General features: G+C 39.2%; 1 protein-coding gene across 2 annotated transcripts in view; it reads left to right on the forward strand.

Annotated features, from left to right (window-relative positions):
- Window positions 1–23,776, forward strand: part of LAMB4 (laminin subunit beta 4) — a 1,139,974-nt gene that overhangs the window by 642,938 nt on the left and 473,260 nt on the right. The gene's annotated exons all lie outside the window — the stretch shown is intronic.

Raw genomic sequence — 23,776 nt, forward strand, 5'->3', positions numbered from 1 at the left:
AGAGCAAAAAGCAAAAAAAAAAAAAAAGAGAGAGAGAGAGAGAGAGAGACTTCAGCTTACTGTAGAAAGCCAGTTGGTACATCGGCTTCTACAGCAAACAATTCACAACGTCCCTCAGCTCTTCAAATAACGAGCAAAAAAAGCAAAATAGAAAGACAGAAAAGATGACTTTGATTTATTGTGCAAAGATGATTGAAATATCAGCTTCTATGGCAGCCAGTTCACAATGCCACCTCAGTTCTTCCAGTGGAGAGCAAAAAAGAAAAAAGGATTTTGGCTTACTGTAAAAGCTGATTGATACACCAGCGTCTTCAGCGGAAAATCCATAATGTTCCTCTCAGCTCTTCATGCAATGTGCAGAAAAGAAAAAAGAAAAAAAATCTTAGGTACTGGCATAGTGCAGAAAGACTACCGATGCTTTTGTACCAATCAACTACTGCATGCTCTTCAGCTCTTCAATAGAAGAGCAAAAAAATATGAAAAAGACAAGAACAAAAAGAAAAAGAGCCTAACCTCTAAAGTGCCTTTCTGTACTTTCTGTACCTGGATTTCACAGCTGCAGCTAGGTCATGATATTTCATTTACACTCTCTGTCACATTGCACCCAGGGTGGTTATCCCACCCTTGCTATCCTGGTGTTGCGCATAGCTGAATCATTCCTAATGTAATTATTAGGTACGTCTGTGGACATTCATGTCATGGTACAAAATCTGGAACAATTCATTCATGGAATTCGTGTAAATAATGGACAGTTGACTCTTAAATACATAACCTTGGGACCAAGGTTGGTTAATGCAGTTAAGCAGAGTATGCTTTTAAGTGAAGTTGATATGGGAAACAGTTACTGTGTTCTTTATTGTACCACTCTTGTAATATGTGCTTTTGTACTCTCTAAGTACATCATGGTACAAGTGGAACTTACATAGTTAGTTGATTCAAAGTAGGCGTGGTGGAATTGGAGAGTGTATTGTCAGTAAAGCAGAGAAGGGAAAAAAACAGTCTCCCTGGTTCCCCTTAAAGGTAAAAAGGACAAGAGCACAAAGGAAATATAAAGAAGTATAAACAGAATGAGACAAGCAAACCATCAATAGAACATCTTAGACTAAAAGAAAAAAATTAAACACTGTAAATATGGGAATTAAATATTTTATAGGTATATTGCACTTGTGATATAACACGGGTTGAACCTATGACAAAATTACTCTAATGTTTATGTTCCCCTTCATCATGTTTATACACTCTTACGCTCTCAAATTAGATATCATGCATTCTCACCAATTAATCTTTCATCTGCTCCCGTTTTTTTTTCTTTTTTTGCCTTTTGCCCTATCTATTTACCTCCTTTCACATGTTTCTCCTCACTAGACCATCATTAGTTCCTCCTCCATTCCTCTAACATCTCTTTAAAAGGTTCTCCTCCCCGTACACCCCTCACTGTACTCTGACATGCTTATTGCTTATTGAGATGTGTCCCTCAGTTATCTGATGGCTCTTACTTTTGTTTTTTGTTTTTTGTCAGTGATTCCACCAAGCTGTGAGTGTAACAGTGCCATTGGAAGTCATATTTCATCTGCATTTCTGACACTTGTCCTGTGCCACTGTTATATTCTCCTCCTGCTTGTCGTTGTATTTAAAGTATTAGCAGCAGTAATGACCCATTCAGTTCTTTCTTGCTGTGCTAATGATTGTGTCTTGTCTGAACAATTTGTGTAGACATTTTTTTACTTGCCTTTTATACTGTATAAATGCACTACAGTATAATAGCCTATACATAGAATGCAAATGGCGTACAAGAATATCTATTTATTGTCTACACTACCAGGTATTTATTGTGTGTTAGCGTATATTCTTTATTCCATTATTCATAGTTCCTGTTCCTGTTATAAGAAATCCTATTTTATTATCATCATCATTTAGAGTTTTACCTCCGAGCTTCTACTGAAAATGGACCTTTTTCCATGGACAAGCGGGTGAACATATCATGATAAAGAAACAAATAAACAAATACGTAAATATGTACATACAAACAAACATACATGCATATTAGGGAGTAATAAGAATCATGTAAAACACAACAAGACCTACTGAAATGATGCAGACTGGCTGTAGTATGACAAAGAAAAAGCCAAACTACAAATAAAAACTACAAAAAACTAATAATGAGGTAACCAGGTAACTCTAGAAGAAAGCAGCACTGTTTGAACAGAAAAAGTTCAGCCAAGTACATTTACAGAATAAGGGATACTGAAAGTATTTTTAAACTAAAGGTACATAAAGTAATGGTGCCAAAATTAATGTTGTCCAGGAGTTCTTATGGGTAGGAACTAAAAAATCATTTGCAAGACACATTAACAAATTGTGGAGGGAGATAACGCTGTTAGCCTGCAATAGGGAAAGTCGTAAATGATACCATGTCACTAATGTGACTAATGTGACAACGCGGAGACATGAAGCAGCTAAGTAGTTTGTGACTAATGTGACAACGCGGAGACATGAAGCAGCTAAGTAGTTTGTGACTAATGTGACAACGTGGAGACATGAAGCAGCTAAGTAGTTTGTGACTAATGTGACAATGTGGAGACATGAAGCAGCTAAGTAGTTTGTGACTAATGTGACAATGTGGAGACATGAAGCAGCTAAGTAGTTTGTGACTAATGTGACAACGCGGAGACATGAAGCAGCTAAGTAGTTTGTGACTAATGTGACAATGCGGAGACATGAAGCAGCTAAGTAGTTTGTGACTAATGTGACAATGTGGAGACATGAAGCAGCTAAGTAGTTTGTGACTAATGTGACAATGTGGAGACATGAAGCAGCTAAGTAGTTTGCTTGACATCTCTGGCAGGGAAAATGATGAAAAATATTTTGAGTGAAACACTCACTCAATATACAACTCTCCTTCCTCTCCCTTCCTGTGACAGCTGATTGGCTGAGCATATCCTGAGAGGATCTCCTTACGTTATGACAGGAATTGTCTTCATTCTTTTTCTACCATCCAAGAAAGAAAGTCCTCTGCCTCCTTACAAGATCTAGTGCTGATTTTTCCGGGTTACTGTGCAGATTAGTCCCATTTGGGGACCCCCTTCCTCTTATTTTATTATTAGATTTATTATTCTCTTTCTATTTTTATGTTTATTTAAAAATAATATTTTATTTCTGTCAATGTTTACACTAATTCCTGTGGGAATTTCTCCTTTTAGCAGTGCATTTGGCTACTGTCTTTGACAATTAATGCAACTGCAGATCCACTAGCATCCCAGAGGCAACATCAGTTCACAGCAGGTATGTAAGGGCTGGGTGTAAGAAAAAAGTGAAAATGAAGCCTACGTTTGTGCACAGATAAAGAAGATGAAATTAATGCCATGTGGTTATTGGAAAATTTTCAAATATTATTTTTATTTCCATTTGGAAGTTTTATTTTTTGCTGCCTTGCTGGAACTGAACTTGTGTTTTTTATACTTGGTTATTTTTCCTATTTGTCCCATATCTTGGTCATTAGTTGTTTGCTTGATTATGTAGTAGTAGTCTGTTTCTTTCATTGATCTTAATATGTCTGTCCATCTCTATTAAATCAAGCAACTCTTCTCTTAGATCATTTTCCTTTAAACCGAGAGCGCATTCTTTGTTCTCCATTTTCTGCGGGCATTCTACAAAACGTTCCAGAGCATCTTCATGTGCCATATTCTCTTCAGTTTAATCCTGTGTCATCTATTGCTCTTTCATATGGGACCTCACTTGCCTATCACTACACAACATTAACTGCATCAGAGTTGCCACAGTTTCCTGTTCCTTCCGTTGTTGTGCAACTCCAACTGGACTTTCGTACTGGTTTCCTATGGAATCCTCCAAAGTATCTTCATATGACAACTGATCAGATGCTTCCCTTTCCACTGGTTTTTCCTTAATTTGGGGATCCATTGCTCTATCCTGCTGTGATGTTATCAGAGTTAGATTTTCTACACTAAATCCTTCACTTCACAGGTAATCCATAATCTCAGTTTCTATTTCTTTAAGTTCTTCATTACTAATCCTCTTTTCTATGTTTCCTCTTTGTTTTCTTATTTTTTGTACTGTAAAATTTTCCATGTCTCGATGCCTTTTTCTGTATTTCTCTTCAAGTATCTTCACTGCTGCTCTTTTTGTATTGATTAGTTTTGCTTTCTCCTTTTGCATAAATATAGCACCATATTAAATCTGGATGCCTTTGCCAGTACTTCTCATTGAATATCTTTGGGGTTGTTTTTTTTTTTTTTCTTTTGCACTGATTAATTTGGCTTTCTCCTTGACATAAATATTGCACCATGTCAGATCTATCTTTCTTTCCCATGTCCATATTTCTTTTTTATACCTTTCAAAAATCTCTAGATTTTGTTCTTTATATTTTTGCACTTTCTCAATCACTTCTTTTTCCAAACAGCCCAAGGTTTCTTTCTATATATAATGTTTTTCATAAATCTGTTGTATTAATGAACATATTTTTTTATTTGAAACTTCTGACAGTTTTTCTTGTGCAAGTATTTTTTTTCCTCTAATTTCTCTCTTAATCCTTTTGTATATATTTTGTCTGGAAATTCTGGGCTTCTTGCATAATAGTAACAATGCATAATTTCTTATCCTCAATAGTCCACTCTATCATCTTTATGGCTCTTTTTGGCCTATTATTTTTTGTGATTTTTGGGGACTACTACTTCCTTCTACAACAGGGGGACATCCTCCCGCTGAGCCTGACCTAGCCCTATTGTAGGTATATCTCCATGTTTTGAAGATTTTACACTGTCATTTTTTTCCAGTTCTGGCACCATTGTGCCTACCAGTATTGGGAACTTTTTTTATCCTGGGTCTTGTGCACCCAGCTGTCATTTTATTTATTAACTTACTTCTGTTTGTGATATATGATATATAAAATACAGTCTATATATCAATGTTGTCTTGGTGAGATTTTGTGAAAAACAGGGTCCACCTAATGAAGGTACTCACCAAGACTTGAGGATGAATTCAGTTCCAGCAATACTACCCTCCTTCGCTTGCTGATTTATCGTCTATCCATTTGGACCCTTTTTTAGCATAATAGCTAAGGTGTTTAACTTATAAATAGAAGGTACAGGGCTTGATTCTCATATGGGGTAACTGGCTAGGCTTAAAGTGACCCACAAGGTCAGTTAGCCTAGTACTATCTATGAACCTATATATGTTCTTGAAAGCAACATAAGACCTAGTAAAGAATGTTACCTTCTGGTAATGAATAATGTAAGCTGCTGTAGAACTCATATTTTTATTTATGTTTTGCATCCCATTGCTACAGACTTTGAGTAGCTTTGTGATTGCATCTTGTCATCCCAATTTCTGCAGCTCTTACCCATAGAAGGCTCCCAGTGTGACCTGCAATGGGAGGGTCTCCTTACCAGGAGACCACCTGAACATGGAGTCACCAACCATGCATCATACACAGAATGCCAGCACTGCAAAGCAGGATGAGGCAAGAGAGGTGCTCTCATATGATAGCTGATGAGAGAGAGTTTCTTTTTGGACTAAGCCCTATGTCAATACTGACAAGAATCTTACATTGTGTTCTAGACAGCCCATTAGGTGTAGCTTTAGTGTGAGTGCCTATGCCCACCCAGCCCAATGATACCACCTCCTTAGCTCCTTTATCTCCCAGCACATTTATATTTCCTTGAGCTCCAGCTTCTGCCAGTGCTCCCTGAGAAGATCTGTCTATGATACTCCCTCTTCCAGCATCGGAATGCACATCCTACCCTGCATGTGCTGTTAAGCTACTTAAACCACTAACGATAGAATCATAGGAGGTTACTAGGCTAGCAGCCCCAGGGCCCTTACAAGCCTAGCCAAGTTCATCCCATGTCCCCAAGGGTGTCTAGTTCAAGCAGACAATAGAATCAGCACTTACTGCTCCTGTCCAAGAGGGACACAGGTGGAACCCCTGGGGTGAATTTCCAGTTACACATCCAATCATCCAAATAAATAGGCCAGCAAGGGGCTTTGTTTAACATGAACAGGAAACTTGTTCCAAAGGTGGGGCAACCTCTGTGAGACAAATCTATCTCTCCAGCAGGTTCTGTTGATGTCACATACTAGGTTAAGGTCTTTTGAGTGAGTGACCCATGTGCCATTTGACTTGCAAATGTGCAGCATTTCCATAAGAACTGGGTCAGAGATTGCTCTATATGCAACGCACAGGTCACCTCTGTGCAGTCTGTATGACACAGAGTAAAGTGACAATGATTTCAATCTGTCTACATAAGACAGATCTTAAAGACCCTGAAATGTACTTTGTTATTGGCCTGATAAAGGAAGAGTACAGGGGAGATATAACCTCTTTTTTTTCTGGAGGCAATGCCATTACTTATGAGATGAATAATATAAAATGCCCATCTTACCACTGTGGAGACATGGTGATCAAAGTTAATGTTGCTGTCAAGCTGTGTGCCCAGATCTCTCACCACTGACTCTGTGTTTAGGGTATTGTTGTTGATGTGGTAGTTTGCAGAAACATCACCCTTGCTGAAGGGGATGATAACGCATTTTTTTGCATTAAGTTTAAGACCATGACATTGGCACCAGTCATTAGTCTGCATAAAATCTTCTTGCAGAATGTTGACATTGATCAATGATTGCTCCCAGTTTTTAGTCATCAGCAAACTTTGTCAGCCACAGTCCTTTAGTTTTAGCCTGTACTTCGGATAAGTAGATTCCGAACAGTAGGGATCCCAGAACCAATCCCTGTGGAACACTACTGATTATGGGTCTACTGGAAGAGGTGGAATCACTTATTTTGACTGTATGAATTCTATCAGTGAGCCAGTTTGCAATCCACCTGACAATATACGGGTTGATACCCAGATGGGTACGTTTATCAATAATGCCTGAGTGGAGGATTGTGGCAAAGGCTTTGGCTAAGTCTAGGTAGGCTGTATGCACAGATTTGCCCTCTTCTAGGGTTGTAGTGACTGTCTCAAAGAAGTGTTCCAAGTTTAGCAGGCATGTTTTTCCCTAGACAAAGCCAAACTGGGTGGGATTGAGCATTTGGAGATTTCCTATATCTTTGTTAATAAGGTCCATGATGATTTGGTCCATGGCCTTGAAGATAAAGCTGGTCAGGCTAATGGGGATATAGTTCCTGGGGTCCGTTAATGCACCGCCTTTGTGCAAAGGGATAATGGTAGCTGTTTTCTATTCCACTGGAATGAAGCCAGTGCTGTGACTGAAAAGCGTGCTCAATGTTGATGCTAATACCTGTTTTAAACCGTGTAAAATACAGTCCGGGATGTTGTCTGGTCCCATAGAGGCAGTGTTTTTTATCTTGGAGAGGGCATTTAAAAAGTGCTTCTCAGAGATACTAGGTTGGAGACAGGTGTGTGGGATCCTTTGGGGTATATGTGGCAGGTACAGGGGAGTGAAGTTTTCACTGAATCTGTCAGCCAGCAGGTTTACTATATCCATGGTTCTATATATGTAGTACCATTATCTATGAGTTCAGCACAAATCTGGGCCTTACCTTTGAGGTTACGGATGTAACTAAAAAACACCTTGTGGTTATCCTTAATTAGGGAAGCTAATTTGGATTCATTGTTAACTTTGGAGGACTTCACTAGGAGTGTTATTTGCTTGTTTAAGTTGAGGAGGGAGTGTTTCCAATTTTGAGACCATTCCTTCTTTCCTGCTCTTAGACAGCAATTTCTCTCCTATCATATAGCCTATTAATGTTAGTTGTCCACCAGGCAGGTTTGTTTTTCCTTGAAGATCTTGTTTTGGTTCTATCAGGTATGGCAGAGTCAATACAATTGTACAGGTGCTTGTATAAAGCATTGGTGTATAACTCGGCATAGGTGATGTTCTTCGTGTTTCAGTGTTGCAGTCATCACATTTAGGTTATCTGCCTGCAGGTAGCCCTCTGCCGGCCTGAATACCAGAGTCTCTGGATATCTGCATCGGATGCTGTCACTTCTTCCATGACATCAGGTCATCAGGGGTACAAACCATGCAGTTGACGCCATTACATCAGTCTTTCTTGCCGTGCAGTGTCTGAAGCAGAAGCAGTTTGCAAGTGCCAGACAGCCAACTCCTGAAATTTTCATTTTCGAGTTTCAGACCCGAAGTCTTCATAAAAGGTAAGTATCCCATTGGGGATCCTTTTTTCTTGCTCTAACCGATGTCAGAAAAAATTAACAATTGTCTTGCCTGTGGAAAGCAAATACCTCATAGAGATTTTCATTCTTACTGCGTCACCTGTTTAGGCCCAGACCACGACGTCCCTCGCTGTTGGTTTTGTGCCTTGTTCAATGCCCAAACTATTCGTTGGGCTATTTTTGTAGCTAAATACTTTCATTCTCAATCTCCGTACGTCGAAATGGCTTCGTTAAGCCATCCGACTACCGATCTTCCGAAAAAACGTAAAGATAAAGACAGAGACAGACCGCATAGGTCCAAAACTGCCAACAACGCTTCTGTTAAGCTAGTTGCCAGTCCGCCGGTACTCAGTGAGGCACTTTCGCAGCCCCTGATACCCGCTACTACAGATTCACAGGCTTCTACTGAGACCCATTTGGAGTCCGGAATACTGCGAGATGCTTCTTCGACTATGGAACCTGCGGATGTCTCTACCTTGGATGGGTCCAGAGCTGCTGTGCAGGCACCAGCTTCTGAGGGTGTATTCAGGCCTACAGACTTTCGTATTAAACTGACGGTATAGTTTCCAACTAGAAGTGCCGAATTCCTCAGGCCTAAAACTCGCACTACGCCTAGAAAACAGATGATCAAATCACTGACCTAGGCCCATATGCCTCAAAAACAAATGCTCAGAATGGCTGAAGACCTTATTACCTTAATTAGGGGAAGCCAGCCTTCCCCCACTAAGAGACTTAGAACTGATTTTCTTTTTGATTCTTCTGATCAGGAATCTGATATCTCTGCTCCTTCTGATTACCAGAATTTGCCCTTATCTACTTATGAGGATTCTGATGCAGAGGATTCCATTCCCTCTGCTTCCCCTCCAGAAGATTTTTGTTTTGGTGAAACCTTGCATACCCTTAGGGAGCATTTCCTCTGGGAAAGCCAGGACTATTCTGAGTCCAAAAAGAGACTTAGGGAATTCTCACTCCTGCCTCAACACAGGCCTCTAGCTATCCCTCCTGTTCTGGTGATTGTAGATGATGTTTTCTTGGAATCTAGCCTTAACCCAGGCACTTTACCTCCAGCTCCCAGAAAGCCTGACAGGTGTTACAGAGTATCTGACTCTCACAAGTTCCTCTTCAAGAATCCTACTGCGGATCCAGAGACCATTTTCCACGGACCAAAAGGCATTAATGCTACTGCTGCCAAAAATCCTAGCCCTTATGCTAGAGATTCTAGAGCCTTATACAGATGGGGTAAGAAGGTATACACTTCTGCTACTTTGGCCATTAGGGCGTTACATTGCCAGTTTCATATGTTAAAGTATCAACAGCATATTATGGGACTACTTAGACAGAAAATTATGATGTTTCCGGACTGTGCTGAACACAAAGACTTGCAAGATTTAATGCATTCTGCAGAACAAGGTGGAAAACATACTTTGCAATGTGGTTTTGATGCTTTAGAAGCATCTTGCAGGGCTGCTGTCACTGGGTCTGTACTTAGAAGACATGCTTGGCTTAAGGAACAAAACTTGCCAGATCATGTTAAAGCTAAATTACTGGATGCACCCTTAAACCAGGGCTGCCTTTTGGCAACAAAGCAGAGGAAGTCCTCAAAAGGATGGAGGAAAAAGCTAAATCTATGCAAACTGTTAAAGATTTTAAGTACAGCCTCCCAGATTCAGTAGGCATTGGCCTTCAAAGAACTGGTCATTTCCAATCCCTTCCAGGCCTTCTCAGTCCAAACCCAGGAAGAGCAGACCACCAAGACTTCAGTCTCAGGCTACACACAGATCTAAGCAGTGGGGAGCTCCCACTTCCAAAGCAGGGAGTAGTAAGCCACCCTCCTACGGAAAAATGGCACAATGACTTAGCCTTAACCCTTCCAAGTCCTGCTCAACTACTTGCTCCCTTAGGAGGAAAGCTCACCCTGCATGCAAAAGACTGGGAACTCATTACCCAGGACAAATGGGTTTTGAACATAGTTTCCCAAGGATACAGATTCCACTTCCACACACTACCAACCCCAAATGGTTGACCAAACCTCCCCTCAAATCAGTGGGTGGAGGCCCAACAGCAGGTCCTCTCTCTTCTCAGTATCAGGGCTATTCAACCTGTCCCAGCACAACTAAGAGGACAAGGTTTTTATTCAAGACTTTTTCTGGTACCCAGAAAAGAAAACTCCTGGCATCCTATCATGGGCCTCTCTATTCTCAACACCTTTCTGGTGGTTCCAAAATTCAAAATGCTAACTCTTCAACAGCTTCTTCCTATGCTAGCCAAGGATGCCTAGCTGACAACCCTAGACTTAAAGGAAGCTTACCTGCACATCCCAATAAGAGAATACTGCAGACAATACCTACATTTCAGGGCGGGCTCCATGCACTTTCAGTTCTCTGCATTTCCTTTGGCTTATCTACCATGCACAGAGTGTTTACAAAGTGTCTAGCTCCAGCCATTGCATTTTGCAGGCAGAGAAATATTCAAATTTACCCATACCTGGACGATTGTCTGATTCAGGCAGAAAGCCAGGACTTGCTATTACAACACCTGGCATTTGTAAGGAAACTTCTAACTTCACTGGGGCACACAATAAACAAAAATAAATCTCACCTAGTACCCTGCCAACAGATTGTATTCCTGGGAGCAAGCTTGAACACAACTTTCCAGATGGCATTCCTCACTCAGGAGAAACAAGTTTATTTGACAACCTACTTCAAACTATTGGTCACAAAAACCCATCTATCTGCAAGGAAAATACTGCAAGCTCTGGGGTTTATGGCCTCTTGCATCCTGCTAATTCCATATGCAAGACTGCATATGATGAAACTCCAATGGTATCTAAAAAGTCTATGCTGTCAACATTCTCAGGACCTGGAAACAATGATTCCTATCATTCCTTGTCTAAGGACAGAGTTCCTTTGGTGGGCAGAGGCCTGCTATCACAACAAGGGACCCCCTTTCACTTTACCCCCTGCCACCCAAACCCTAACAACAAACGCATCAGACTGTGCATGGGGGGCTCACATGGCAGGGCAGTGCATTCAGGGAAAATGGAACCCGAGACAGATAACCTGCATATCAATCAAAAAGAAATGTTAGCTGCACAGAATGCTCTGATTGCCTTCAAAGACCTTATTCTTCCAGGACAACTATTGGTAAAGACAGACAACACCACAGTTATGTGGTACATAAACAAGCAGGGGGGAAACCATTCCTACCCTCTCTGCAGACTAGCCATGGCTCTGTGGAGCACAGCTTTGATCTACCAAGTGCACCTACAAGCTCAATTCTTGCCAGGCAAACTAAATTCACTGGCAGAAGACTTAAGCAGAAATCTCATGGACCCACATGAATGGAAACTAGAACCCAAGATATTCAACCTTCTTGAGGAACAAATGGGGGACCCTAGAGGTAGATCTGTTTGCCTCCCCTCAGAACTACTAATTGAACAAATTCTGCATCAGAACTCCCCACAGTCAAGCTTGGAAAGTCGATGCCCTGTCCCTTACCTGGAAAAGCCTCTTGGTTTATGCCTTTCCCCCTCTGCCTCTCCTCTCAAAGGTTCTACTAAAGATCAAACAGGACAAGCCAAGAACAATACTGATTGCACCAGACTGGCCACGCCAGCAGTGGTACCCCCTCTTGCGCAGTCTGATACTGCTGAACCCATGGCACCTGCCTCAGTCCCCTTCCCAGCTGTCCCAGCAGGTGGGCCAGATTCTGCACTCTCAGCTTCAAACCCTGAACCTTGCAGCCTGGCTAATTGCATGAGCTCTCCTCTAGCATCCCTCAGTAAGCAGGTGCTGTATGTCATTCTGGAGGCAAGGACGCCTAGTACAAGAAACTCCTATGCTGAAAAGTGGAAAAGATACTATTTCTGGAGCCAGGTACAGAGGATGGGCACAATGGTGTCCAGCTTACCTCATATTCTAGAGTACTTAACAGAAATGCTTTACAAGGGCCTATCCTTCTCGTCAGTTAAGATTCATGCCTCTGCCATTTCAGCACATTATAATACTGAGCCACCCCTCTTCTCTCACCCCTTGCTTAAACAATTTCTTAGAGGGACCAAAAATTTAAGACCCCCCAGGAGAGCTGGCACTCCAGTCTGGGATCTTAACTTTGTATTGGAAAAGCTCACTCTTCCCCCCTTTGAGCCAGCTGCAATAGCAGAGCTGAAATTCCTTTCTTGGAAAACAGCCTTACTTATAGCCATCACTTCAGCAAAAAGAGTGTCTGGATTACAGGCCCTCATGGCAGTGGAACCCTTCATTATCTTCCATGCGGACAGGGTTTCCCTCAGGACTAATCCTTCCTTTATGCCCAAGGTGGTGTCAAGTGTGGCCCTAAACCAGTCCATTCATTTGCCTACTTTTTTCCCTAATCCACAAAACAAAGGGGAACAGATACTGCACTCTCTGGACATGCACAGGCAACTTAGATTCTATTTAGACAGGACTAAGCCACTCAGAAAATCTGACCAGCTGCTAGTTGGCTTTGCTGCAGGGTCAGAGGGGAAGGCCATTTCAAAGCAAACCATTTCCAAATGGATAACCCATTGCATTAATTTCTGCTACAAGCACCATGGAAAACCTACCCCACAGGGGATAAGATCACATTCCACCAGGGCTGCATCTACCTCTACACCATTTCTCAGAGGAGCCCCTACCAGGGACATTCTGGAAGCTGCTACCTGGAGCTCTGTACACACCTTCACCAAGCATTACCCACCTGCCTATCTTTTCTAAATCCAGAGTTGGATTTGCCACAGCAGTCTTGCAGGGCTTAATAGCTGGCCCTAATGCTCTTTAACTACCTCCTCCCTTCCTCAGCTTTGGGAATCAACCCAAATGTGATGACTGCAACAGTGAAACACGAAGAACATAGTACAGTTGTGTACACTTACCTTAAATGTAGATGTTCGAGTGTATTCATTGTTGCAGTCCTGGTTACCCTCCCTCCAGCCCCCTGACTTCTCTTGGCTCTACCTTTCCTTCTTGTTTAGTATATATATGTTTTTTCATGTGTATTTGCTTTTTGATGGGGGTGTACCATACCATATAATTGCTTTCTATTGTGGGGGCACCTGACATCTCAGGCAAGAAAAACTGATGTAATGGCATCAGCTGCATTTTTTATACCCCTGACGACCTGACATCATGGAAGAAGCGAGAGCATCTGATGCAGAAATCCGAAGACTCTGGTATTCAGGCCAGCTGAGGGCTACCTGCAGGCAGATAATCCAAATGTGATGACTGCAACAGTGAATACACTCAAACATCTACATTTATGGTAAGTGCACACAACTGTACTTTTGTTCCATCAGTGGGGGGAGGGGCTATGAAGCTATTTATGCCATCTCGTAAGAGGTTGTAATTGAATTGGAGATGTTTTTTAGTCTAGTTGTTGCTGAGGGGGATCTTGTGTTACAGTTACTACTAGCAAGACTGATTTGTTGCCAGATCTCTGCAGGGATGGCCACACACTGGGGGTGGTGCAGTGGTCTTCCATGTTGATGAACACCAGGTCCAGGATGCTTGAGCCACTTGTGGGTGTGTCAACCAGCTGGTCTAGGGCATTGGAGTTAACAAAGTCCAGGAACCTTTGGGCAAGTGAGTTAGAACACCTATAATTTACCCAGTCTATGCACAGCTAATTAAAGTTACTCAAAAGCAGGGTGTTTGGTTGTATCTTGATTGACTCAAGTAGATACAAGTAGGCTGAGTAGATGTCCTGATTCATGCATGGGTGCTATAGCTGGCAGTGACCTGAAAAGGGCTCTTACCTACCATCAATTGCACCTGAGGTATTTGAAGGGAGTTGTGCTGTCTAAGCAATGTAGATGTGTATTTATCTTTAATGAATATGTATACACCACCTCCTTTAGTTGACACCTTCAGTTTGTCATCTGAACATGTGGAAGGAAACATAACCTGGTAGATCTAGGGTGCTCTCCACAGCCTTAAACCAGGTCTCAGTGACTGCACAAATTTCAGCATTTTCCAGGGTAAGGACTGCTTCCAGTGAGTGCAGTTTCTGGTTTAGACTCCTAGCATTTAACAGTATAACCTTGAGGTTGTTTCTAGAGGATATTTTTACATCTGGAATTTTGTTCTTTTGACATTGCCAAAAGAAAGGCACTATGGGAGTGGCAAGAGCCTTAGCCAGTAACCAAAATCCCAGGGGTGATAGATGAAGACCATCTCTGGCAAAGCATCGAGGTCTGTCAACCATGTCATCCCAGGCTGACAGATACTGCATCCCCGTTGAATGACTCATAAACTAAGCCAATTGTTGAAGTCAATCATTTTTTGTTTGAATTGAGGTAGCATACTAGGCAAAGGTAAAGTCCTGCTTAAGGCTAGGGACATACCTGCCTGAGACATATAGTCTAAGACCTCAGTCACGTCTCTCTTCATATAGTCCAGTGAGGTAAGTCTCAAGTCATTCACACCAACATGGGCTATGACAGAGTCATAACAGTGCCTGTTGTTGAGAGACTTAAGTGTGTGTGTATAATGTGGCAGATCCTGGCACCTGACAGACAGCTGACCTGCGCCAGAGTCAAGGCTTTATCCCTCAGACCATCGCTACATATTGGTGAATGTATTCTGAAATTTTGACTGAATCATGACAGCTCTGTGCATGTATTTGCAAGTATAGCTGTTATGTATGTTTCTGTATCTGTGCTGCAGACCCTAATGAAAAATATGGCAAAAAGAAAGGAAAAGAAATATGAGATTAAATGATAACAGTAACACATCTGCCTTATTAGAAAATAAAACATTTTTAGTACTGTAGATAATTATATATATTCTTGTACCCAAATACTTCTATTAACATAACCTATTCTTAAGTTATAATGATTCTCTTTTCTTAACGTTAGATCTAATACCTGTTCTATACCTGTTCTATTACTGCTCCAGAATTTGCAAATATAAGGCTATTTTTTACATAGATCATCCTAGTAAAAAAAAAATCATACTTTTAAGCAATTAGTGGACATTCTGATGCCGGTTCTCTACACATTTCCTGATTGTGTCCATGTACAAAGCCACACTGAGATTTAAAAAAAACTTTAAAAAAAAAAAATCAATTAAATTCAAATTCATCATCCTCTCCTTTCGGCTTATCCCAGTTGGGGGAAATCAATTAAATTTCTTAAAAAGTTTCCTTGAAACAGACCATTTTAGGCCTTTGGTACTTTCTATCAGTAAAAATGAGAAGTATATTTTGTAAAATGTGGTAGCTTTATTAAGTAAAATTTTACATTATAACTAAATAATTTTCATTACAAAATATAACATTTAAAGAATTATCCAGTGTACTTAAGGGTGTAAAAGCATATTAACTCTCAACTGAATTTCAGAAACAATTCAGGAACTGGGAAAATTGTGGCAGTCACTTTATTTAGTGATCTATATGTATATCCCTCATGGGTTAATAATGTCTGTTTAGTTAACTTCAGAAGGCAAGGATACCTGATGGTCAATAAAAGTCAGCGAAGCAGGATTTAGCATACAAAACCTTTATTCACGCTTTCGTCAGTAAGACTTCATCAGAAAAAATTCCAACAACAAACAGTACCATTACATAACCAACAATTAATTGTCAATTATTCAATTAAATAAAATAAAATAAAATACAATCCCCCCAAAAAAACATTAGCCCATCACATGCTGTGTAAAATCACAAATATTCAATAAATAAGAACATTAAAAACAATACAAATGCAGTGTGTAAATGTGTGTAAACAGAAATTCATTTCATTATTGTAGCCCTCAACTTCCTATTTTTAAGAAAATAATTAATATTGATACTGTCATTCAGGCCAGGTTTACTATCAGCATTTAGTCTCAGTTGCCATACTGTCTTCCTTTGTTCCAATAAGCTTTTATAATCACCTCCCCTTAAGTCACCATGCACTACTTCTAATACAAAAAATATTTTTTTTTAAATTAACACTTTCAATGGAATGTTTATATAGCGCACTCTTTTCATTTTTAGTTCTAATATAATAAAAATGTTCTCTCGTACGTTCAGAGTGCTCTAGTGGTCATTCCCACATAATAGGCATTACAACCACTGCACATACTAATATACACTATACCTCTAGATTTACAAGAACTATACCCAGGAACTACAAAAGTTCATTCCAAATGGGGAATCATAATGTATGGCCCTTCAAGAATAAATCTACACATACTACAACTTCCACATTTAAACATACCTTTCTTATGAACATTCTTTAATAAAATGGCATTTCTTCTTGTATCGTCTCTTTCCAACAACTTTTTGATGTTACACGTTTTTTGATAAACAAAGCCTGGCTTAGTCCCTATAACCTCAATAAGGTCTTCATTCCCCTCCAAAATTCTCCAATTTTTGTAAACAATGTCCTTGCTAAATTGTCAATCAGTGGTCATATCCATACTAAAAACAGCTGCATGTTTATCTTGAGAGTCCCCTGCTGTAGATTTTTTATATACTAAAGGCTTTTAAGGATAGGTGGATATACTTAATTTCTTTTAGTTATAACCTCTTCCTTTATTGACAATAAATAAGCCAAATCATGACCTCTAGCCAAAAACAAATCAGTTATATACTCAAATTCAAAAGTAACAGCAGTTTCTTGGGTAGTCGTCCAGCTAGCCTGAATGTACTGACCTTTGGGAATGTTCTTTTTTATAAAAAGAGATTGATTGCTCTGGTAATGTAGATATCCATTTGTAAATGTGTCCTTGTGGAAAATTTTATTATCAAAGACATTGTCATTTGCATTCCATGTCAAATTGACATCTAAAAAGTTTACACTCAAGCCACATTCTCCTTTCACAAACTTCAAATATTATGAGGTATTATTAATGTCTATTAAAAAGTCATCAACCTCACTAGGTGTGGCTTCTATAATAAAAAAACAGATCATCCACAAACCTAGGGTAATATAAAACTCTGTATTTATCAAATAAATGTACCAAAATGGTAGTTTCACAAAAGGCCATTACAATGCTAGCATACGCTGGGGCTGCCGGAGACCTCATTGCTAACTCCCTTTAATTGTTTATAATAACATTTGTTAAAAAGAAAAAAAGTTATTATATAATACCAATTCAATTATTTCACACAACAAATTGGTTTTAGTCTGACCCAAATTTGTATTGTTACACAAAAATATTCTAACTGCCTCAACCCCTTCTGAATGGGGAATGCTCATAAATAAGGAAACCACATCTATTGTCACCATTAAATGTTTTTCACTATTGAATTCAAACTTCTGAGATATTCTCCTTATTTTGTCCAAGAAGTCCCAAGAATCTTTTAAGTGAGACTTCAACTTGACAACCACTGGTTTCAGAACAGAATCAATAACCAGGGAAATACCCTCGGTTATTGCTTGTGGAAAAGACAATATCGGCCTAAAGGGAGAATCCGTAACACTTTTTTGTGTTTTGGGGATGCCAAATAGCACTCTCACTCTAGGTCTGTTTATGACACAAAAGTTGTACAACTCAAAATCAATTTGTTGGTCCATTAAAAGTTCATAAAGAAAAACATGAATATGTTTGTAACTAAGTTCAATAGTTTGCATATTGATTTTTGCATAATCTTCCTTATTAGATAACACCTTTTGTGTTTTGGGAATGCCAAATAGCACTCTCACTCTAGGTCTGTTTATGACACAAAAGTTGTACAACTCAAAATCAATTTGTTGGTCCATTAAAAGTTCATAAAGAAAAACATGAATATGTTTGTAACTAAGTTCAATAGTTTGCATATTGATTTTTGCATAATCTTCCTTATTAGATAACACCTTTAACATACCTTTATTGTATTGTTCAATGCTCATAATGACCATATTGCCCCCCCTTGTCACTCTTCATATATCTTAAATGGTTGAAACTCCTAAGCTCATTCAGTGCTAAGAGATCATCCCTAGATAAATTGTCAAATTATTTTCTTTGCTTGTTTCCCAAACATTCCTTAAAATCACGTAAGCACATTTCTTCAATAATACTCAATGTATGACATAAATTAGGAGTAAAGCATGATGGCTTTTTAAAATCAACAGAAAGATTGCGTACATTTTTAAACAAATATTGTAGATTCAGTTTTCTAGTATATTGTTTAAAATCAATTGCAACCTTCTCATATTCTGCCCTTCTAGTGGGCACAAAACCAAAGCCATACCTAACCACCTGTTCTTATGTTTTTGTAAAAACAGTATCAGATAAATTGAATAAATCAAAGTTACCAGTTATTTTATTTACTGCTCATCCGTAGACGACTTGGAAGTCGTTTGTTCCCTTGTTTTTGCTGCTCTCCCTCTTGTCATCCTGGTCTCCCTCTTTGATAAAAAAACTTTTGGCCTAGCTCCATTTAGCCCCACTTCGCCTATTTTGGCAGAAATATTGTTGGGACTGCTGGTTAGCTGTTCGTCTATCATGGCGTTCTCATCACTAGCAGGAGCCGACTCGGCCCTCCTGCTCTTTTGTAGTTCCTGGGTATCGTTCTTGTAAATCTAGAGGTATAGTGTATATTGGTATGTGCAGTGGTTGTAATGCTTATTATGTGGGAATGACCACTAGAGCACTCTTTGGACATATGAGAGAACATTTTATTATAGTAGGACTAAAAATGAAAAGAGTGCGCTATATAAACACTCCCCTGAATGTGTTAATTTAAAAAAATGTATTTTCTGTATTAGAAGTAGTGCATGATGACTTAAGGGGAGGTGATTATAAAAACTTATTGGAGCAAAGGGAGACAGTATGGAAACTGAGACTAAATGCTGATAGTAAACCTGGCCTGAATGACAGTATCAATATTAAGTGTTTTCTTAAAAATAGGAAGTTGAAGGTTACAAAAATGAAATGAATTTCTGTTTACACACATTTACACACTGCATTTGTATTGTTTTTAATGTTCTTATTTATTGAATAGTTGTGATTTTACACAGCATGTAATCGGTTAATATTTTTGGGGGGGAATTGTATTTTACTTTATTTTATTTAATTGAATAATTGGCAATTAATTATTGGGTATATAATGGTACTATTTGGTTGTTTGAATGTTTTCTGATGAAGTCTTACTGATCCTGCTTCTCTGACTTTTATTGACCATCAGGGATCCTTGCCTTCTGAAGTTTGTGGTTGTATTTGGCTGGACATGCTCATTTTCTGAATGCCTGTTTAGTTGTCAAGGCCCATGATGGTTACGCCTTAATAAATCATTGTTTTTATATTCTTATGTAACCACTGTGTTATCTGTGATCAAATATTCTCAATAACAAGTATGCAGTTATTGTTGCATCCAGTTAAGATGTTTGTATATAGTCTGTACTGCTTATATGTATATTTTCTACTTAATACTGTTATAGAAATTTAACTTTCATTCAAAATGGTTGTTCTTATAATGTTTTAAAATTAAACTAATACAATGATTAATGATAAATGAATACTTTTAATCATTAACTACTGCAGATTTATATCTAGTAGCCAGATCATTATTTTTTTTCACAAGGCTACCACACTGCTACCATTAAAGTGGAAACTGCCAGACAGCATATGCATGGGGAGTGTATATGTGCATTTTGAGGGGTAGGGAAATAATTACACTTGTCAAGTTGTTTTCAGTAGTTTTACTTTCAGTACTCTGATAGCGATATCACTTCTTAAAGTTTTTTCTTGTATAAATATATTATCTACTCCCTCTATCTCTAGTAGTTTCCATAGTTCTCTGCTTATTGTCTGCAATAAATAATTATTATATGTTTCATTAACTGTGTCCATCTTGCCTTTTCTAATGAGAATAGTTATGGCATGTCTACTTTTGTGATAATTGTATGGGTAACATTTCCAGTCTTTTTGGTTTAGAAAAACATGGAATTGAAATTTTGGCTTCACTCAGAGTCTGAGAGGAAACACATAAAATGTAACAAAGAACTAAATCAGAAGTCAGAGGATTGAAAGTGCAACCAAAGATAGAAAGTGTAAACAAAACATAGAGGGTATATAACCATATTTATAGGTATATTAATGAGAACAGATGATGGTGATTAGCTGTGCTATGTAATTATATAGATATATCATTCTGTATCTGAAAAAAAGTACTGCAGGAAAATAAAAATAGAAGCAATATCTGGTCCTTTCTTATACCATGCTGCATTGCTTATGAAGTCACACAAATTAACTGTGTTCTATACATACAGAAAGAATGATGGTGGACCTGACAGTAAATGTTTTATTCATTTATTTAATAGTTATCTGCTGCCGTTATTGTAGAATTCTAGCCTGTCCTGAAAAAACAGTAGCAGTGTAATAGGTTATCATGCCTGGTGTTGTGTGATGCACTAAAGGTCTTTGAATGGCACACTTAAACATGTGTCCTACAAACAAAAGCAAATAATTACTTATGTCTGGCTTCTCTAGTGTAACAGCACTGCATTGACTAACTCACATTTGCAACTGATGCCTCATTGCCTGTCATCATGGCTTAGTCTCTACTCACATTCTAAGTAGAAAAGACAGACTAGGAAAATATTTCAAGAACAATCCCCATTAAATTAAATTTATTCTTTTCAAACAGCCAAATAACTATGAATCGGCCTGCTTCTTAGGAAAATACTTACTGGTGGACACATCTAAGTATATGAAGTCTGTACTTGTATTCCCTCACTCTAGAATTACATTGCTGGGGTGTGCAAATAGAAAGTGTTACATTCTGCATAAGTAAGAAAACTGTTACCCTAGGTGATGTCAATTTGGATTGACTGAGAGACAAATGAATAACCTGCAGTGATTTCAATTCTTCAGGATTACTCAGTTCATTAAGGCACCTTGTGGTGTAAACCTAGTAAAATTTATCATTGACTGAATAGTGGAAAAGATGTACGTGGGATATAAAATGCAGACCGACTCGATGAGAGGGTTGGCTGATGACTTCTAACTAATTACTTTCTGGATGTCAGAGGCTATACTGGCTGCTAGGCCAAGAAATACTAATGTCATGACTTCTCCTAGGGTTTGGCATGGGGAAGATATGTCACTGGTTATTCTTAGGCTCCACGGTAGAAGACTGTCTACAGATCGCTGTCTGGACAGGAAGGAAATTGGGAAGGGACCTCACTTTCTCATGTACAGTTCCGATTTGGAGCCTATAAACAATAGCAGATATGAGGCATACTGCTCTTGGCGGAGAGACTGCATGAGAACCAACATATGTACTATAATGGAAAATTCACCACTAGCAGGCCCCTTAAAGTCTCCCCCAATGCCACTCCTACATCACAAAATGTCACTTTACATGCCGCTTGTCTAGTAGTAGTGCTGTTGTGCACAGGCAGAGATCGAGGGGTTTCTGTGTGCTGGGATATGCACGCAGAACATTCCAGTACAGCACAGCACAAAGGCGTATGACAGCAAGCTTCAGCTTACAGTAAACTTCATCTTGTGCATAATAGGATTTATTTTCGTCTGTCTCTAGATGCATGCTCTTTGCCTCAGTGTTAATTTGTCATCCCTAATAGAAAGCAATCATATCATTGGAATTACCCATTAATCAAATAAAGATGCTTTGGATGAAAGTACGAGGAAAGCAGTTTGTATTGAATATAAAGTATTGCTGAGTCTTTACCTAATAGTGAGACAGTTGTGGTAGCTGTAGGAAGAAAAATGAATCTTTGCAGCAACCAAAGCAGATGAAATTATACCTTCTCTTTTTTCATGCTAACAACCGGCAACACTTTACAAACATATATTCCTGTGAACATATTTATTAATTAAAATTTACTAATACAAAAGCAAAATGAAACAAACCTTCCTGTAGTTAAACAATTTTCTTTCTCTGATACTCACTCTGAGACACGGTCTCAATCTGAGACATTCTCAAAATGTTCTGGTCTTCCATGGAGATAGGATCATTCTGAAGACGGTGCCCACATTCAGGTCTAAGGTTGTTTCAGAGTTCATTTTGAACCAAGCATTCAATCTCCCAGTTTTATATCCAGAGCCAAAAAACAAAGGAGAACAGATTATTCATACTTTAGATATGCACAGGTGGCTCAGATATTAGCTTGACAGAGCCAAACCCTTCAGGCAAGCTGACCAGCTTCTTATTTCCTACAATGAGACTAAGAAAGGTCAACCGATGTCTAAAAAGAAAATTTCTCGATGGTTGTCCTCTACTGCTGTGTTTTACTCCCACTATAGCAAAACCATTCCAGGCAGGGCTAGGACCCATTCTGCCAAAGTCTTAGCTTATTTGAGAGCATATTGGAAAGAGGTGGATCTGGATGCTAGCAACATGGTGTTCCATCCATGCTTTTACAAACACTACAGGCTAGATTTTTTTTCTAGGTCTAAAGCAGGCTTCAAAAGGAACATTCTCCAGGGGCTTCTGGACCCTTATCCTTCCCCCTCCCAGGTTGGGTTAGTTTGGAAATCCTTTAGGAAGTCATCTATCCCAAGGGACTACCACATTGACAATATATCCCTAAGAGGTGACCCAGTTGTTTGGGATTTAGGAACTATTGGACAGTGACCTAACCTTTGACCAACATATGTCCATTGATGTAAGAAAGTCCTTCTATACTGCTCAGCTTATAAATAAAGGGATTGTGCCAAGATCTAGGGATGTCATTATTCCATTTAGCTCAGCATTCATTAAGCCAGTCATTTAGTATAATGCTCCTTTTTACTAAAAGGATACAAGGCCTAAACAATATGTCCTTCATGGACCAACTAAAAGTCTTAGCATAATGCTCAGTATCCTACAGACCGCTAAGAGGTGACCAGTGTCTGGCATACAAAATGTCCCCCAACCCCATACTGCTGGACCTACTGCACATCAGCAAGTCACATGGCATCAGCAATACTCGGTCTAGGGATCTGAACCTCTTCTGAAACATCAATAGAAAGGTTTGGAGGGACAAATATATCTCACAGAGGATACCACTGTTCTGGACCAGACTCTCTACCCACTTTAAACAAAGCTCATCCCTGTCTATATTCAAGCACAACTTGGATCTATGGATGGGAAACAGAATATTTACCCCAGGACTGCATCCTGTACTACTAATGGACAGAGGCAGCTCCTAAATGCTTTATTCCATGCATGGGTCACCTCAAATTATGGATGGTTTGATTTCAGTCATTCTTATCAAATGTGGGATGGGTAAGGCCAATATAACATCAAACAGGATAGGTTAATTTAAATACCAAAAGGGAAAATGTCAAGGCTTAAAATGTCCCACAAGCTGAGCTAGCCTAATACTTCCCAATGAACCTATAAATCTGTGATACAGAATGCCATGCTCTTTGCAGTATCTTCTACACTAAACTGATGCACTGTAACTGCATTCCCACTTATATGGCTGAAAGGTCATGTGTACAGCACATTTAAAAGCCATCCCTGGTGTCTCATATCATTAAATGCTTTGTTGGCACCATTATTTGTCATTTATTTATTTATTTAGGGTCATCCATTCCTCTGGCCAATCTCACAGAGCCCCCTCCCCATGCAGTTACAATAATCAGCTTTACCTGTGTAATGCAGAATATTTATGAATTGTTGTAGTACACCACAAGAAAACACAGTGTATCATAGAAATATAGGTAATATAATTGGTAGGGGTGGTGGGTTTA

The sequence above is a fragment of the Protopterus annectens genome, chromosome 11.part0, assembly GCF_019279795.1.
Source record: "Protopterus annectens isolate FY-2018-M chromosome 11.part0, PAN1.0, whole genome shotgun sequence".
Taxonomy (NCBI): domain Eukaryota; kingdom Metazoa; phylum Chordata; order Ceratodontiformes; family Protopteridae; genus Protopterus; species Protopterus annectens.